This window comes from Dermochelys coriacea, chromosome 18 (assembly GCF_009764565.3).
Source record: "Dermochelys coriacea isolate rDerCor1 chromosome 18, rDerCor1.pri.v4, whole genome shotgun sequence".
Taxonomy (NCBI): Eukaryota; Metazoa; Chordata; order Testudines; family Dermochelyidae; genus Dermochelys; species Dermochelys coriacea.
The window spans coordinates 7,393,546-7,410,758 of NC_050085.1; the positions used below are offsets into that span (position 1 = coordinate 7,393,546).

The 17,213-nt window shown below is 50.1% G+C and overlaps 1 protein-coding gene and 1 pseudogene across 1 annotated transcript in view; one reads left to right on the top strand and one right to left on the bottom strand.

The window, feature by feature from the left end:
• The window catches only part of IGSF21 (immunoglobin superfamily member 21), a 273,045-nt gene that overhangs the window by 77,739 nt on the left and 178,093 nt on the right, over positions 1 to 17,213 (top strand). The gene's annotated exons all lie outside the window — the stretch shown is intronic.
• LOC119845246 lies at positions 11,649 to 11,736 on the bottom strand (annotated as a pseudogene).

Here is a 17,213-nt window from a genome sequence, read left to right on the forward strand (position 1 = left end):
AAATACTCTGGGAGTTGCATGAAAGGGACCAGAGGCTGCCAGCCCATCTGTCACTGTCTGTCCCACCCACATGTCCCCTTCCTCTCTCACCATCAGTCAAAGTTTAAACGAGAGGGATCTCTCAAAGGGCAGTCTGCTTTGTTGCCTGCTAGAAAAACATTGGTTTGGTCTCTGTATTCTACAGACGCGTCTGCTCGGAGGGAAGTCTCTACAGCTCTTGCGGTCGGAGCAGGGTTGGGCATCGTCATTGTTTGGGTGAGAAACTGCCGAGGGAAATGTGTGTAAGGCATAAAGTGTTCCTGTTTAGTCAGGATGTGGTACTCTTCCCCGGCGCTGGCACTGAACCAATCCACCAGCCGGGCGCTTTGGGCCACTGTGCTTCTGGAGGATGGAGAAAAGCGACAGCCCAATCATTTGTAGAAAGAGCAGAGTTATTAATCATAGCCAGATGGAATGAGCCTGCCTTCCCAAATTCCCCTGGGGCCGTCCGTTGGATAGAGTATTTTTCCTTACTTCCTGCAATAAAACTGTTGGCATGTTGCTGTTTAACCGGTTGCAACATCCCATCGGAGAGGTGGCTGCATTTCAGTGATGGGGACGGGGGAGGTCCTCTGGGTGTGTATCCCCTCAGGCCAAAACTTTCATAAGTAGACACTGATTTGGGGGGACCCCAGTATCAGGCTGTCCAACCCAAGGTTGATGTTTTTTCAGAAGTGCCCAGTACCTGCAGCTCCTCCTGACTTCCATTGGAATTGTGGGTGCTCAGCATCTTTGAGAATTAGGCCCAAGGTGCCTTCATCCGGTAATACTTAGTACCGCCAAGACCTTTGAGTGAGAGATGGACCTGAGCCAGGACATCCTGCTCTGGATCCCTGCTCCCTCATCTCCCTGAACGGATACCAGCTATAAGGAAGGAGAGTTGCTAGGTCCATCATCAGTGAAGGACTTAAATGAAAAGTTGTCTGTCCTGGCTGCCATTGCTTGTGTCCCTGCCAGAGCTCCACATTCGCATTGGGAAGCAAATGCCTTTGTTTGCACGTCTGATCACGGAGGGTTCTGGCCACTCATTGGGGAGGGCTTCCTCCGAGATCGTGGAACCGGAGGCAATCGGGGTAATACGACCTGCTGTTGCAGGGCAGCTCTTTCCTGGATCTCCCAGCTTGGCCATTCCCCTTTGCATGTGCCACAGGGTTAAATTCCACCCAGGGCCGTGCTCCACAGCTGGTCTCTCCCTATGGAAGCCCAGAGACTCACGGAATCGACCCAGGTGCATGGGAGGAACATTAGTTCCCTCGATACAGCCGTTATCAATGCAAGTGGTTGTTGAAGTCCTGTAGGTGGCTAAGAAGCCGTGAGGGTGCGCATGGAGCCCTGCATCCTTCCCCCCCATAGATGCTTTGTAATTGAAGACACTGAGCATGCTGCTTTATGCTTCCTTTATTAATGTGTCACTCCTGATTTAAAAGGACATAATATTGATCTCTCTATTATTTTCTTACATGTCTAGCAAAAATTCCCACCGCTCACTATCAAGAGATATTCTTATCCCCCTGGGATGCAGTCTAATCAGAGGACTGTATTTCCATGGGCCACGATCTAATCAGAAGTTTGTATTTCACATGCAACATTTTGGCAGCAAAATGCGAGTTCTTTATAAAGAGCAAAAGAAGGGGGGAAAAACCCCAAACCCCAGAACTTCTGCAGCGTTTGGCTTGTGATTCACACCGATGAATTGAAGTCGCCGATGATGACTGACTGAGTTAGCTCTGAGAGAGACGAACCCACCCCCATCCCTGCTGTTCAGAACAACCTTTAAAATTCAGTTGTAGATTCAAACACTCTCTGCCATTTTTTTGTAATGGAACAAAATGTTGCAAATGTACTGGAGAGAGGGAACCACGCTCTGAAGTCGGGATCTGTTTCCAAACTTCCCCAGAGGTGTGATCTGGGGTTTGAGCTTGGCCTCGGTTCCACAGCCACTGCACGGGAAGACCAAGAGAGGCTTGTGTTTGCAGATTTGAAAAGAAATGTGGTTTTTCTCTTTAAATCTGGCCATGTCTGTCAGATCTGAGAACTCAGTGCGCAGTCACCCTTTGAATACAGGGGTAGATATTATCCTTGTGCTGCAAGGGGACCATCAAACTTGATGCTTCAGGGTGAAAGCTAGTTCCCAGGGGATCAGGACAGGATTGTTTTCCCACTCTTAACGTTGAGTGGCCGGGGGCGGTAAGAGGTTTGTTTTCTTTGCTGTAGAACGCAAGGCGTTGGCCGGAGACTGGAGTCAATGGGCCAGTGGTCTGTGTTCAGTTCATACCCGAGCTCAGCTAATGATGTAGCTTCTGTGGTTCCGCTTGTACTGAGCTGAGCAGAGTCAGTGTCTGAAACCGTGTTTTGGCTTTTGGTTTGCATCCGATGAAGTGAGCGGTAGCTCACGAAAGCTTATGCTCAAATGAATTTGTTTAGTCTCTAAGATGCCACAAGTACTCCTTTTGTTTTTTTTTTTTAGAGGTGCCTGTCACTCTATTGTGGAGGCCAGCCATAAAAATAAGACCATATCATATATATTCACACGTGTATGTGTGTGGGTGTTGCAGGGGGGTTCTATCTATGGACCCCTGTACTGAAAGCTTTGGGCAGCTCACAGCTGGTAATGTACAATAACCTGTGACACAGGGCGGTGCTACTATCTTTGCTTTGCAGCTGGGGAACTGAAGTCCGGAGAAAGGAAATGATTCACCCCAGGTTACCCAGGAAGTGAGTGAGTCCCATGATACCATCCTAACCAATGAACTATCTTTCCTCTCTGTTCAGTGGCCCATCCTGCCCCGGTTGCGCCACTCAGCCAGAAGTCACCTGCATCACCTCAGCTGTGAGGAGTCCCTTGGCATGAGGGAGTCCAGCGGCTGTAGAATTGGTTGGTTTGGTTTTTCCAGTGAAACTATTTTTAATGAACAAAAGGTTTTGACCAAAATGAAATGGATGCAGAAAATGTTTGTTGCAATGTCTGAGGTTCTGCCTCCCTTTAATTGCTCCCCCGCCCCCGGGGGGAAAAATTGGAAAGGAAGGGGTAAAAAAAATGACCCCCTCCCCCAATGAAAAAAAACCCCATTCAGGTTTGGTTTTGTTGAAAAAAGGAACCCTTGTGCAAAAAAAAAAAAATCTTTCATTTTGTTTGCTGTATATTTTTAGTGACATATTTCATTTATCAAACAGCTGTACTCACACGTACCACCCCTGCCCCCACCATGGCACAGGGGGTGGGAGAAGAAGAGAGGGGATATGGCATGCACCATCTAGCCCTGGTGGATGGGTCCTTGGGGACCGTTGGCAGCTGGCACAATTTAGAGCAGCTCTTGGGCTGCTGTAATCTGTGTCAGGCTGGAGCTGTGCAGAGAATGAGGTGCCCTCTAGAAGAATTCATCTGTTGATCTAGCAATCCCTGGGTTAAAAGCCTCGGACAGCTTTGCCAATAACCTATGTGAATCCCAGCTGGAAATTCTTCTTGAGTAGAAAGGAAATGAGTTGTCAGGTAGAGGGAGAGACTAAGGGTACATCTACACTGCAACCCAAGGCGTGATTGGAGCCTGGGTGGACATATTGCGCTAGCTTTATGCCAGCTAGCGTGACTAAAAAGAGCAGTGGAAATGTGGCAGTGTGGACTACATGTGCCTGGAACCCTGGTTACCAAAGTGTATTGCTTGCTGAAGCCCACTCTGCTGCATCTACACTACTACCTTTAGTCATGCTGGCCCGGGGCTGTCTGCCTGAGCTGCTGTCACATCGCGGACTGCAGTTTAAACATGAGCTAAGGCATATAAAGAGTGAAGGTAGCTGATGGTGAGCCCACGAATGTGTGTACTCTGCATTTGAAGAGAACACGCTTCCATTTGGGTCTAAACTTGGACTTTGCCCTAGGGAGGCTCTTATGTCCCATGTGAGATGTGGCAGGTGGGGAAATCTCCCCTAGAGTATGGTGGTCCCTTTCCAGCTCATCTAAAGCCCAGTGGCTTTGAGAAATCCCAGGTGCTTGGGGGTTTGGACCCTGGGATCTTAGAAGGACAGAACTCTCCCATGCTCTCGAACAGCTGCTCTGCCTCCTCTAGGCCAGTCTAACCCCTGGGGAATCCTGAGGAGGAAGAAAAAAAGAACAAAAGCACATGCAATTCCAGGCTGCATAAAGAGGTGTCCAATATAAGTCAAAAGAAATTAGTCCAGCACTGTTTTAAGAGAGGAGAGAGGTTGCCGTTAGAATACTGTGTGCCGTTTGGGTCACCTGACTGTCGAAAGGATATTACAGGAATGGAAAGGGGGCAGCCGAGGGCAAGGAGAACATGAGAGAGGGGCCTTAGCTGTTTAAAAAGGTGAGTGGAACTCTGTCTCATGTTCTTTGCTTGATGAGATTACTGGCTGGCTTCCTTGTGATAGCATGATTCAGCGTGGGATGGAGAGTACTGCTACTACGGTCGTCAATAGACAGGCACCGTCAGCCCACTTTGTGGCGTCTGAGATACAAGAGGGATTTCCTGCTGTAAGCAGAGGGAAGTAGCTGCCATGTGTCACAACCGCAGTGGATTAATGGTGGCTTTTCAGTTGCAGCCACTGTCTGAGAATTAGCAGGGCACTGACTGAAGAAGGAGTGGGACCAGCATTTTCACAAGATTTGGGGTGCTTAAATTCTTGGGAGCTCAATTTGAGGCCCTTTTTGGTTCTGATTATCAGAAGGTGCTCAGCACCCACAACTCCCGCTCAAAGCACTGGGAGCTGCAGGAGCTCAGCAACCTCTGGAAACTAGGCCCAAGCTGTCATTCCGAAAGGGGTCCACCTCCCAAACCGTGGCACCCAGAACTAGTTGAAAAAATTCATCCCTGGAGCCTGAATTTCCACCGGTATTGAGCACCTGCACCTCCTGTGAGAAGTGTTGGTCCTCAGGGCCCGGATGTCTCAAGTTGGAGACCCAAAATCAGTGGCCACTTGTGTCTGCCCATGGTGGGCCAGATGCGTTTCCTGGATGGCCCTGATACTGTGTCTGAGCCAGAGACCATTAACCCTCATAGCTGTTCATGGACATAAGTCCCCTGTGGCCTGAGGATAGCAACGTAGGAGCTGTGTTTGTCATATGCCTGCAGAGGTATTGATAAAATTGGTGCTGGAGGGTAAACATTGCTCTGTGTGTGTCCACGTGGCAAGGGTGGTTTGTTTTTTGTTCTCTGCACCTATTAACAAACCTTGTGTAACACAACAATTTCTGCACTGTGGTTGATCCAGGCCACTCGTTCTGCCCCTACCCCGGGGTCCTTCTGCACGGGCATCACTCAAGTTTCTCAAAGATGGCAGTGAAGGGGTGAAGTACTGGAATTTAATTGCCTAGGGAGGTTGTGGACTCTCCATCATTGGGGATTTTTAAGAGCAGGTTGGATAAACACCTGTCAGGGATGGTCTAGATAATACTTAGTCCTGCCACGAGTGCAGGGGACTGGACTAGATGACCTCTCGAGGTCCCTTCCAGTTCTGTGATTCTTTGCTGGTCTTGTGTGAGCAGAGATTGTCCCACCTCCCAGCAGCCTAGTGCCTGAACTCTGCACATAGTGGCCCTGCGAGAATTAACCTTCCACATCTGGCAGAACAAGCTGAGCTGGTGCTGGGCTCACTACGAACACAGTTGGCTCCTGAGGAGTTTCAGGTCCTTATGATTGCTGCGGACCATCATGACTCCCATGTCCTGTCTCATCATGGGGACCATCTGGCCAAGGCTCTGCCTACAGGCCCATCACTCTGGAAATGGCCAGAAAGGCCACCAGGCTCTGCTTTTCTCTCCCTTCCCTGCTGGTGCCTGGCTGCTGAGCACAGAACCCCCAGCAGCACCCGCTAGGTCAGGCCTTCAGGAAAGGACCATGGCAGTCCCAGACCCTGCATGGCAAGTCCAGAATGACCCTTTAGAGTTCAGCTTGTTTCTTTTACTTTTCAGTTGGAGATGAGAGGGATGGCCTTGACTTGTTGCCTTCCCGCATGGCAGGGAAGTCTTGCCATTGTCCTCCACCTGCCACCGTGCCCTGTTTGTTCCTTCAGCTGGTACAAGCTCTGATCTGCGAGACTCTGGAGGTGTCCCACCAGGTCACAAGCACTCTCTGTGGCCATTGCTTCAGTGGCATCTAAGGGCACCAGCATGTCGCGGGTTGGACCCTGTCTCTGGCCGTGTGCCGCTGCCCTGGGGAAGGGGCACGGCTCTGGGAATGGTGTGCTACGGTGGGGTGGGATCAGGCATGTGGCTGCCGTGTGTCGATTGCCAGCGGGAATAAATCAGCATCGGGCCAATGGGCCGGATCCCCAGCCAGTGTAAATCCATGGAGGGGTGGTGGTGCTTCTTAGGGAGAACAGAAAACAACAGGCAGTATAGTCACAGGGCCCTCAATGCGGGGAGGAAGGGGGGAAGAAGCAAGGACTGTCACAGGGCAGAGAGGGGGATGGGGGGGTCACTGCCATGGTGGGAGTGTCCCCATGTGGAGAGGGAGAGGGCAATAAAGTCTGTCCTGTGGGGGGAGTGATGGAGTGGCAAGGACTGGTAAACTGAGGCGGGCAGGTGAACAGGAGGACCCCACCCAGCTAGGAGGGGTGAATCGGGCTATGCAGCCCACCCTGGTGGGCAGTGAGGAGATGGGGGAGAGGCGTAGCCCACAAGGGACCCCCCCACGCTCTCACCCCCTTTTCTCTCCGTGTGTGCATAAAACTCCTAGCCCTGAGCAGGGGCAGCAAGCTGGCGCCGGCGGGACTGAGGGCAAAGCGAGGTTGCCGGAGACACCTGGCTGAGAGCAGCCGTCACGGGCGATGCAGGAGCAAGCAGGTTTAAAGTTGGGGAGGGGGCTGTTTATGGATTTGCTCTCCTGCCTCCGCACCCCTTCGTACAAAGTGATGCATCTTTAAAGGCCCTTTCCCTCTCCCCCAGCTGGGAAGCAGATGGGCCAGTGCCTTGGTTGACTGCACTAAAGCCACCTGCTGTATTTTGCTTCCCCCCCCCCCCGCCCACACTTCCCATTCGAGGGAAGAATTGTTTGTGAAAATAAAAGTATAAGACAATGAAAGGAAACAACCCAAACAGAATCATTCCCTTCCCCATCAGCAGGACTGCGGGGGAAGGGAACGGGGGTGATTTCTGGCCATAAGTTGTCTGTGCTGTAGCTCACGAAAGCTTATGCTCTAATAAATTTGTTAGTCTCGAAGGTGCCACAAGTCCTCCTTTTCTTTTTGTGCTGAGAAGGGAGTTTTGGGGCCGCAGGGTGGGGCGGGGGTGTGAAATGGACACTCTGCCTAGCTACCTGAGGGGCTGCATCTGTGTAACCTGCACGTTTAACTCTCTAGGCTTCAGCCCCGTATCTGCGGCATCCCCCAGCTGTGTGTTCCCTTTCCCCTTCAAAAGTGCCCTGCGATGTCCTCCATCCCCCTATGCCCCGCACACCCTCTTCCATGGGGAGCTGCTGGCCCAGTAGCCCCTTTTCCTCCCCCCCCCACCCCCGAGCATAGGCTTCCTCCACAAGGAACTGTACTTTCCTGCCAGAGGGGAACGGGCATTGATTAGGATTCCCTGTGCCTGCTGCCTGCAGGGCTATGAATGAATCTCTGATCAGCAAACTGACCCCCTTATCTTTCCATTGTCCTGCTGGGATTTTTGCCAGCGTCACATGGCAAAGTCTGATTCTATTAACTGGGGTTGGCAGAGGGGACGTTGCTGCAGCTGGTATTGTTCGCAGATGGCCCAAGAGCAAAGTGTGACCCCCAACCCCCTTCCAACAAATGGGACTTTGTCCTGAGGCTTTGAACTCTTCTTATTCCTTCAGCTTCGTCTGCCAAAATCCAGCATCTCAGGCCTTCAGCTCCGTATTCCAATGGATTCGTCAGTGGGCATGTTGATCCAAGTGTGCCTTTGCTGACACGAGTGTGCACCCAGGTGCACTTTCCTGCTGAGACACAGATGCATGCCCCTGCTAATCCATGTGTGTGCTCCTAAAGCATGGGTGTGTACCACCCATGCACAGTGACTCATGCTCCACGCCAACTCACTGAAACACAGATGCATATGTACTCTGCTGCACGGTTGTGCTTGTACCCTTACATACATGCTGACATGCAAACACAAACACACACACACACAGATGCAGAGGTGTGCATACATTGGCACATACACACACTCTGGGGGGGATGCATGCATGCATGCATACATGCTGATGCACTGAAGAACACACGCACATTGATATGCACGCCTGCTGGCACGTGTGTGTTCGTCGCACTTGCATCTGTGTATTTTGTTCTGCATCAGAGGGTGGAGCTGGAGGGAAGCTGCATTTCAAAGTGAGCTGACCCCATTGGTTCAGTGCAGCTTTGGCCGAGTTCACACAGCGCAACTCCCCCATCCCCGCTGTGCAGAAACCAGGAACTGTACTTGAAGATCAGGTTTTTAATTAAAGTTGTTATTTCTCAGCCTTCTGCTGGCAGTGGCCATTTTGACAGGTGGCACCATTTGTGATAGGAGCTGTAAGGGCTGGGGGGAAATCCCAAAGCTGGAGCCTGCAAAACCTCCTGCTCTTACTCCGGCACATGAAGAAGAAAGATCTCCTGATAGCTACACACAGGATAACCATATATACGGTATAAGAACAGAGGAATGGCCGTACTGTGTCACACCAATGGTCCATCTAGCCCAGTGTCCCATTTTTTAACAGTGGCCAGTGCCATGTGCTTCAGAGGGAATGAACAGCATGGGGCAATTATCGGGTGATCCAACCCCTCTCGTCCAGTCCCAGCTTCTGGCAGTCAGAGACTTAGGGTCACCCAGAGCATGGGGTTGTGTCCCTGACCATCGTGGCTAATAGCGATTGATGGCTCTATCCTCCATGAACTTACCGAATTCTTTTTTGAACCCAGTTATACAACATCCCCTGGCAAGGAGGTCCACAGGTTGACTGGGCGTTGTGTGAAGAAGTACTTCCTTCTGTTTGGTTTTTAAACCGGCTGCCGAGTAATTTCATTGGGTGACCCCTGGTTCTTGTGTTGTGTGAAGGGGTAAATAACACTTCCCTGTTCACTCTCTCCACATCTTATGATATTACAGACCTCCGTCACATCCCCCTTTAGTCGTCTCTTTTCCAAGCTGAACAGTCCCCGTCTTTTTAATCTCTCCTCACACGGAGGCTGTTCCGTGGATGGTTTGTGTTTCTCTTTCTGTACTTTTTTCAATTCTTTTTTAAGATGGAGCGACCAGTACTGCACCCAGTATTCAAGGTGTGGGTGTACCATGGACTTATACAGTGACATCATGATATTTACTGTTTTATAGGATATTTACTCTCTTATCCATGGGTTAATTAAACCGTTGTTTGTGTAAATGTCCAAGTGGGACAGAGTCTCCAGGCACGATCTACGGGGCTCCCCCTATAGGAATGGGGCAACTGGCACACCGAATCCACCCAGTGTCCAATCCCCAACCGTTGCTGTCCCAGATGCATTAGAGGAAGGTGCATGTAGGGAGCCCTGCAATGGAAAAATATGGAATAAGCTGCCCTCAGGAAAAGTGTTTCCTAGGCCTCAGTAGAGGGTAGCATCAGCTCTGATGCCAGGGGTGTTGTGTTCCGTCTATAACTCTTTGGATATTCGACTCTAGAGCTGGAGCTTGGATAGACATACCCTGTGCTAGGTCTGGCTGAGTTAATGCGCTAACAATAGAGCGTAGCCATGGCGGTGGGAGAGTTAACTTCCCTGCGTACAGTCCCGTTGGAAACCCCAGCCAAGTGCTCGGGCGGCTAGCCCATGGTGCCGCTGCAGCTACATTTCTAGTTTTAGCGTGCTCGCTTGCTCAGAGCTAGCGCAGGTATGTCATCCCAAGCTGGAAATTACCCCTCCCACTCCAGTGTAGATGTACCTTTTGCACGCACCAAAAAGTATGCTCGTAACTGGGGTTAGCTATCTCAGGTTCATACCGTAGTAAAGCAACTAACTGGGTTAGCCCGAATATTATAGATGGAGACATATTCCACCCCTCCCTTACTTCCTGATTTAGCCTATGGGACTTCCCCCGGCCGCAAACTCTGTTGTGGTGCAGTTAAATAAAGCAGAGAGTTCCCTGCCTGCAATCTGGTGAGTTGCACTGAGTGGTCCGTTTACCAAAAAAATAAATAAATTGCAGTGAAGACACGACCCCTCGGCTTTTAACTTGGGTTAGCAGCTCAAGTTCAATCCCGTAAGGCAGCCTGGCGTTGAACTGGAGTTACTAATCTAAGTTCAGCTTCCAGGTCTTCGCTGCTGTTTTAACCCAAGGTAGCTAACATGAGTTAAGAACACACCTTTTTTTTTTTTTTAATAGCATAGACCTGTCCTTGGTTTGTTTTTAATCCTTGCTATTGAGAGTGCTCTGATTGTGCTCATTGTCTGTATAAATGGCCAAGGCTTTCTTGAAACTTACTGAGTGATAACTTGTGGCAATGAGTTCCAAAGACAAATTGTGTCAGGTGTGAAAGGCGCACAGCTGGCTCCAAATGAAGTCACTTTTGGGCAGTGCTCTCTTCATTCACCCACACATTGCAAAGCCTGGGTGGCTTTTAGTCCTGGAAACCACAACTAAAGAAATAAAACCCCTATGTGGTTTCCTGTCTGGTCATTCTGGCAGCTGGGGGTCATCAGTTCACAGTGGAACCTCAGCCATAGCCTTTCCCCGGCCACATCTTCTGTCCCTGGGGCTGTGTACTGGCTCTACCAGAAAAATCCCCGTGGGGCCAGATGCTTTGAGTTTCCAGCCGTTTTGCACCACCTGAGTGGCACAAAATAGCCAGAACAGGGTCCAGGATTTGACCCAAGACCTGAGGGGTGCTCTGAAGTTCTGAGTCCATTGCCTGAATGAATCCCATACTGATGTGGTTGGGGGCTGTGAGACCATCAAAGAATGCATGTGCCGGCCTGCACCAAGGGGATCCAAAATGAACATTTAGTTCTCTTTGTTAGGTGCAGTGATGTAAGAGACGTTTTTTTAAAATAACAAGGGCAAGATAGCTTTGTAGACCAACTCCATTTCTTGTAATGAGAGACTGGGCAGAGAATGACTGGGAGAAACTAGAAAACTGAAAAAGAAACTGGGTCCAGCAAGAGATTATCTGTAGCATCATCCCAGGGGTAACTTAAAACTTTCTCTGTCTCTCTCCTAATGGTACCAATCCAAGTGTTGAGACTCCCAAAACTGCATGGGTTGGCAGATAGTGTTCTTAAAGCTCCAGCTCTTGGAGTCATGAGATTGCCTGATCCTCAAACGTGTTTAGGCACCCAACTCCCATTGATTTCAATTGGAGCTTTGAGCATCTGGGCCTAAGTTTGTACCCATTGTGGCTGTGGACACCTAAATGCTCAAAATCCAGAAGACCTCTTAAAAAAACCAAATTCATTATAGTTTTTTAAACTCTCGTGTTTTTTGGGGGGCTGACTTATGATTTGTTGAATGTGTAAGACTGGTAATACTACCAGTCACAGGGCATCGTAAAGCTTCTTAGTGTATTTCAAACTTAACCTCTTTTACCTCTGGATCTTCCCAAAAAATGTTTGCAGCTCGCTCTCCACTTCCGAGCTAGGTTTCCCCAGGTATCCTCTGTGCAAAACTGCCCGGAAAGAGCCCCTTGCATGCTGCATTGAGCTTCACGAATTTGAGTGTGCAGGGGCCATGCTAATCTTCTCAATATCATTCCAGTTTTAGTCTATGTGCTGCACTGGTGTTTGTAAACTCAGTGGCCAGGTGGCATACTTGCTTTTAAGAGGCCAGACAGGAGTTTTGAGTGCTTTTAGATCCACTGGCTCTTGCAGGTATCAGCGCAGATGACAAATGCACCATTAAAGAGCTTAATTAGTGAAAGCCTGCAAGGTTTTAGGGCATCTCAGGCTATGTGACAGGTTTCAGAGTAGCAGCCGTGTTAGTCTGTATCTGTAAAAAGAAAAGGACGACTTGTGGCACCTTTGAGACTAACAAATTTATTAGAGCATAAGCTTTCGTGAGCTACAGCCCACTTCATCGGATGCATGCTGAAGCTCACGAAAGCTTATGCTCAAATAAATTTGTCAGGCTATGTGGCTTCTGCAGGCCACAGATATGCATATGAATCGTGGTGTGTTGTTTCCCTAAAAAGAAAGCAGGAGGGGAGTGGAACCTTTGTGAACTAAAATCAAAGCTTAGAGAGGACGGTAAGTACGTGACAGTAGGAGGTAACTGGCTGAGAAGGGCCGAGGGCACCCTGCTTAGCACTTACCATGGGGAATCTGTGTCAACCACATCAAACCACTGAGCAGGTTTTTGGAATGGTCCATCGGGATTTGTGTTTTTATTTGTCTGGCCCCCCCGCCTTTTTTTTTTCCCACTTAGAGTTTTTGGGCCGGCTCCTTTATGAATGGTGCATCTGTTTCTCTCTCCTGTCTGTCTCGCTCGCTTGTTTTTGCTCTCTTTTGCTCTGGTTTCTTTTTGAACCGGCCATCTGTTTGCCTTGTTCCCGCTGGATGCGGACACCTCACCTCGTGTTCGTCGCTGCATTTTGCTCCCGTTCCCTGTGTGAGCTGTCCAGGTTTAAGGTTGCGTGTCGGGTCACCTCTTGGTTGCTTTATGAAGGTGGCGGCAGTCGCTTCTGCAGACTGTCCCCACCAGGGTGCAAGAGAGGCCCCCCCATGTGCTGTGCTGGCAGCAATGCACTTAGCATGCTTTATTTCTTTATCTTGGCTCTTTAATCCAGCAGGGCTTGTTGGGGATGGATACCTGCCTTGCTGAACTCTAAACAGTACCAGGTTTGCAATGGTGCCGTGGCACCGGGCCCACACTCAGAAGGGGCCCCAGCGCCTGGACCATGGCCCCGCCTCCTGCTCCGCCTTCATTCCACCCCGAAGTCCCGCCCCTATTCAGCCTCTTCCTCCCAAGGCTCCACCCACCACGTGCTCCTCTCCGCCCCCTCCTCCCTGTGTGAACAATGGGTGGGGCTTCAGGGGGGGGGAAGAGGCCGAACGGGGAAGGGACCTTGTGGTAGAGTGGGGGCTGGAGCAGTGGGTGGGGTCATGGTCTGGATGCCGGGGCCCACAGAAGATTAATCTGGTCCTGGCTCTAAAGGACTAGGGTCTTACCTAAAACTTGCTCATGTTTCTGTGACCTGTGGATTGTTCTGTTGGTGGTGAGGGTCGGAGAAGGGAGGGGCAGATCTAGTGGTTTTGGTGTGGGGCGTGTGCTTAGAAGTGAGTTCCTGGTATTCTTGCATGCCTCCATGTTGGAGAGCAGCAAGTATCTGGACAAATTTCAGAGTGGCAGCTGTGTTCGTCTGTATTCACAAAAAGAAAAGGGGGACTTGTGGCACCTTAGAGACTAACAAATTTATTTGAGCATAAGCTTTCGTGAGCTTCAGCATGCATCCGATGAAGTGAGCTGTAGCTCACGAAAGCTTATGCTCAAATAAATTTGTTAGTCTCTAAAGTGCCACAAGTACTCCTTTTCTTTTTATCTGGACAAAGTGTCTTTGTAACTTATGAGATCTGCATCTCCCCACAGCACTGTGCTGTGCTCTACTACCTGGGTTAAGTACCTGGCACTGTGCAATGGATACCACAACCACGCAGGTCTTCATGCATGGCATTGTACCACCTGCTGTGGCCACCGAGGACTTCAGCGTCACACGCACGGATGTAGCTCGGGATCTTCGACTGCTAAAGGAGAATCTCTTTGAGCAGTAGCAGTAGTAGGACCGAAAAGACTCACTTGAGCAACCCTGCTGATCTGTCCAATAGGGCGCAGTGACAACTAGTACATTATAGCTTCCAGCATGAGGGGGTGCTGTTTAAAATTTTGCATTGTGTCTGTTGTGGGCTTGTCCAAGGAGTCTAGTAAAAGAGCCTAGACTTCAGACTCTAGCACCAAAATCTAGAATAAAGGTACCTAGACCAGAAATGTCTAGAATAAAGGAATCCAGATGTAAGAGACTAGGATCAATGTGTTCAGATTTAGGAGGGTTGGGTCTAGAATAAAATCCAGAACAAAGGAACCCGAATTTCAGAGTCTAGATTAAGATCTAGAATTAAAGGGGTCAGCTGTGGGTTTCTGGAGTAAACTGTAGAACAAAGAGATCTATCCAAGAAAAGAGTCTAGGCTTGCATGATGTCTGTTGCAGACATGGCCAGAGAGTCCAATACAGCACTGAGCTCTGGAGCGAATGGTTTCAGCCTCCTCCCTATCCCCAGGGGCCCAGGCTCTCCCACTGTAGGTTGCAAACAGGAGACTACAGGGGAAGACCAAGATCTAGTGTAGCGATTTCAGGCAGCTCCGATGTCTTTCAGCAGGGCCTGAGCCAACACTGGCCCCGTCAGCATCAGGCCCTAAAAACCTCGCTGAGCTTTGTCCTTCAATCGCTGTGCAGCAAACAGAGCAGAGGGAAAAGTCGGCAAAAGGTCTGCGTGCACAGCAAATGCAGCCAGGACGCTGCCATGGCGCCTTTCTCCTCCTCTCCTTCCCTGTGCCATGTATACATTTCCCTAATCGCTCTGGCTGCTGATCGTTATCTGGCTTTGCGAGAGAGTGAAAGAGACTTTGTGTCAAACACTGAAAAACGACTTTTCCAGCAGCCTCTCTCCCCTCTGAAAAGAGGTGACGTGCTCGGAGCATACAAATCACTCCGTGCTCCGGCACCTGGGCTCGGCCCGCCAGCGTGTGTTTGGATTGCAAAAAAGCCTCCCCAGCCCCCGCCAAGGTCACCCAACCGCAACCCTGCCTTAGCGAGAAGCCGGGAAGGCAAAGCAGCCCATTACGAGTAACACGGCCTCGGTGCAGTCCGGGAACTTCCCCAAGAATGAACATCTCTGCTGAGTTGCTTAGGAGCAGGCTGGAGGGTGAGACTGGGATGAGGGATAGCCACCAGGGGAGTCCTGCTTTGAATCAGCTGGGGGAAAGCGCTGTCTAGTGATTAGAACTGGAAATTCAGTGGGGCTTGAATCTTCTTTTAGACCTTGATTGCACTGGGGACTTGCCCTGATTGCAGCCATGTGCGTAGATGGACCAAACTGCTGTTGGCCAGAAGAGCACAGGGACCGATCTTCCCATGTTCAGCGCCCGCCGCTGGGGCTGGATCTTCAAAGGTCAGCACCCGCCGCTGTGGCACTGAAATCTGGAGGGCCCAAAACTGAAGCTCTTCTGAAGCTCAGCCCATGAATGGGAGATCACATTCTAGCAACAAACCTGGCCTGTTTGCGGAGATGGGGCTAACCCCCATTGAAACCAGACGAGCTCAGGGGTGCCAACCCTGGCTTATTGTGGTGTAGCCTGTCTACTCTAGTAGTGGCTGAAATCAGAGCAAATCCATTGGTAATGCTTGAGAGGAAGAAGTGTACAGTGGTTAAGGTGCTAGCCCGGGCTTTGGTTCCATTCCCTGCCCAGCCATAGGCTTTCTACAAGACTAGGGCAAGTCATTTAGTCTCTATGGGTATGTCCACACTGCATTGTAAACCTAGGTTTGTGGAACCTGGGCTTGTGGACTCAGTGCTTGAATGTCCACACTGCACTGTAAATCTGGGCTTACAGTTGCTGATTCCAGATCTCACAGCTGTGCTAACACGTCCATACTGCAGTATGCAGACCTTCTGACTCAGGTCTGCAGCTTGAGTTGCGTCTACACTGCAAAATGACAGGGCTTGGACCTGAGTCACAGTGGGACTTGGGCTCTGACCCACCCCCTAGCAGGATCTTTGGACCCGGGTCCTGAGTGCTTGCTGACCTGAGTCAGACTGATTTGTGTGTGTGTGTGTGTGTGTGTGTGTGTGTGTGTGTGGTAATGGGGCTTGGGTTCAAACCTGAGTCAGAGCCTAGGGCTTAGTGTGCAGTGTAGGCATACGCTATTTATGTGCCTTAATTCCCACCTGTCAAATGGAGGGAATAGCACTGCCCTGCCTCACAAAGGTGTTGAGAAGCAGGTTCAAGAGTGCTCAGCTAGACACTGGATTGTGGCCAGTGGAGTTTCTCTAGTTCTTCAGTGGTGAGATGAGAATCGGACTTGCTTGTGTTCCTAATTTGCTCTGGAACATTGGGCAAAACTGTGTATGGCTCTGCTTACTTGCTGGGGGTAAACAATAGTTACAATGCTCGCTTCCCAGAGCGCTGCTGAGAATGAATTAATAATCATTCATAAAGGGCTTTGAGATCTTTGGCTGAAAGGCATTCTAAATGCAAAGGCTGATTATTCTTTTATGGGCAGGGATTGTCTTTTTGTTCCGTGTTTGTACAGCGCTGAGTACAATGGGGTGCTGGGCATGCCGGAGGCTCCTGGGTGGAAAGAATCACAACTAATAAATAGCAAATCTTGAGATATTTTTCTCATGCTGTCAGAATCCAAACCAGGCCTCCTTGAGTGGGCAGCATGTTGATGTTTTTTTAAGCATTATCTTTCACCGCCTGGCAATTCCGGCTCTGCTGCCTCCTTTATTTAATCGCTCCTGTTATCTGTAACCAAAAAAAAAAAGTGTAACCTCACCCAGTTGGCTCCCAACATTTGTTAACAAATAGGCAAGGTTTTATCATGCATATCGGCACTGCTTGTCCCTCTGTCCCCTGCCGGTTTGTCAGATAAGGTTGTAATACTTTAGCTGTTTCGTTCTGGCATTTGGCTGCTGCCCAGGATGGAACCCCAATACGCCAGTTTGATCAGAGGTGGATAGTGGCTGCTGTTTGTAAACTGGAAGCTTGCTGAAATCTGTGTCTGAGCGCACGCACGCATGCGGTCCGTTCAGAACACTGCCTTTTCCTCTAGTGGTATGTTTCTTTCAGGAATGATAACGGCAAAGTGGGGGGAAAGGTAAATCAATGAGACAGGTGGGAGACAGGCGGTCAAGGGAAAGAGCTGTCTCTAGGCAGCGCGGTCCTGTGGGTGGGGCAACAGACTGGCACTCAGGAGATCTCTGTTCTGCACTACATTCTCCGCTGACCTGTTGCGTGACCTTGTGCAAGTCACTTCCCGGCCCTGTTTCCCCTCCCAGCCATTGTCCGTCTTGTCTGGTTAGACTTCCAAGGTGGGGGTTCACAAAGGCATTTGGGTGCCTAACTCCTATTGGTTTCACGCCCTTTGTGACTCCCACCCCGAGCCCTTCCAAGCTGGGACTGTCCCTTACACCTAGACTGTCCCCACCTAGCACAGTGGGGTCCCATTCTCCATTGGGCCCTTTAGATGCTGCCCTAGTAC